We start from the raw sequence: 2,098 nt of genomic DNA, 5'->3' as shown, positions 1-2,098 counted from the left end.
TCGCAATGCAATCGCAAAAACGATTGCAAAAACTTAATCGCTATGTGGATTCGTCGTTAAACGGGGTGCCTGTTAAGCGAGGCACCACTGTAGATGTGATATTGTGTGAATGCAATCATGTGCACATTTTTCATTACAAAAATAGCGAAAGTTTAAATAAATCTACAGTCCATTCCTAAAAATTATGTTCCTCTCATCCATTCCCTTTCCAAGCAAAGCAAAGAGTAGGTTACTTCAGGGCAACCTGTTGCGCTACCCGGAACATTACTCTTTTGCTTTTTTTCCCCCACCAGCAAAGAGTATCGTAGTATCATAGCATCACAGTGCTTTTGGCCACCTATTTCAACCCCTGTTCAAGGCAGGATAATTCTTTATGGGAAAGCATCACATAAAGGACTCCCGTTCACCAGTGCTAAGTGAAATTGTTTTACTCTCTCAGTGTCATAATGTCATAAGTATCTTTGCTTACCAATATCTCCTTATTCTGCTGATGTTATGAAAATACACATTATAATCAAAATTCTCCACACTTTGTATATACACCAAACAGCAACAATATGTAGCATAAAATTAACTTAGGGTACCAACTGAAATACTGTAGGCACCACAGCCTTTGGTTGTTGTGGGTTTTTCGGACTCTTTGGCCATGTTCTGAAGGTTGTTCTTCTCTGAGGCCGGCATCTTCAGAGGACTGGAGTAGGAACTCAGTCCATGCTCATTTGCAGTTTGTTGGACAAACAACGGCATATATTCATCACATCTTTGTTTCCCCTTATTTGTGTTCCATGGCATCATTTATTCTCAGGTGGGCAATATCATTATCAAGACCACCTAAATTCCACCAGTGCAACATAAATTTTCAAGTTCTTTAGCACTCTTCACCAGATTAAGTAGCACAAATGATTAGTGGGCAAACTAAGTACGGAAGCTGGAAATTTTAGGCAGAGGCTATGAGTTTTGAGTTCCACATCTAGCAGGAGAAAGAATTCTGGAGAACTGAAAAACTTGCACACTTCAGTGGAATTTTAGGTGGCCTTCATAAAGCTACTGCCCGCCTGTGAGTTTTGCCTTTGCCTTGTTGTCATGGACCAACATGATTATCTTTAATGAATCCCTTTCTCATCTGGGAGTCACTTTCCTATAATACTCTCCCAGAATGTCTCTGTCGAAATACGACACACACCGCATCCTAAGAGCTTCTCTGCCATGCTGCCTCAGTGGTGGAGTGCCCTTTCCTTTGATGTATGATTGGTGCTGATGTTTAAGCATCAGGCTACCATGTGGCTATTCCTCCAAGAGATGGGGCCCAGTGACCTTACCCAGATTCTGGTCCATTGGACTGTGGGTTCTTTGCTCTGTTTTGCTATCCAGTTTTAAATATATTGAAATGGATTGTTTCAACATTTGTATATTCTTTTAATGTGGTGTTTTCTACATTTCCCTTAAATAACACATAAAGGTATACCGATATCTAACACAAGACCTGCTGATAACATTTGTCTCTACAGAATGAAGAGACAAAAATGTAGCAGAAGGAGGTATAGTACAAAATGTTCTCCTTGAGTCACAAATTGTACTTCAGTCTTCTTGACATAGTACTGAAACTAACAGTACAATCGGATCTGTCTGAAGGGCATGTCATCAGAAGTCTTTGCTCATGGGGAAATAGGTGGTGTGCTGTGAAGCCACAGTGACATACTCATACAGTCCCCTGTCTGTTGATGAGTATGCATTGAACATAGAACTTCCCTACAAAGTCTCAGTAAAGGACATTTCACTTTGGCTCACCTTTCTATTATTTTCATCCCAAGGGAAACAAATTTAGAAGCAATTTTATATTTTATTTAAATTGCTCCATAGCATGTGTTTCTCGAAATTCATTTGTCTTGGATTTCAGTTGTTTTCCTCTGATCAAGTGCAAAAAAGGTCCTCATGTTGCTGCCTAAAATTAGAGAAAACAAGTGATAACAGAAAGCAAAGGGGGAGAGCCATAAAATTTAGATCTCTAGAATGAAGAAATTTTTCTATATTTGCTCCCTAAGCTTAAAACACTTGGAAATAAGGAAGCAGGGGCACACATCAGATATCTTCACTTCTA

Source organism: Pogona vitticeps, chromosome 4 (genome assembly GCF_051106095.1).
Source record: "Pogona vitticeps strain Pit_001003342236 chromosome 4, PviZW2.1, whole genome shotgun sequence".
Lineage (NCBI taxonomy): Eukaryota > Metazoa > Chordata > Lepidosauria > Squamata > Agamidae > Pogona > Pogona vitticeps.
Note: the sequence above shows the minus strand (reverse complement) of the source record.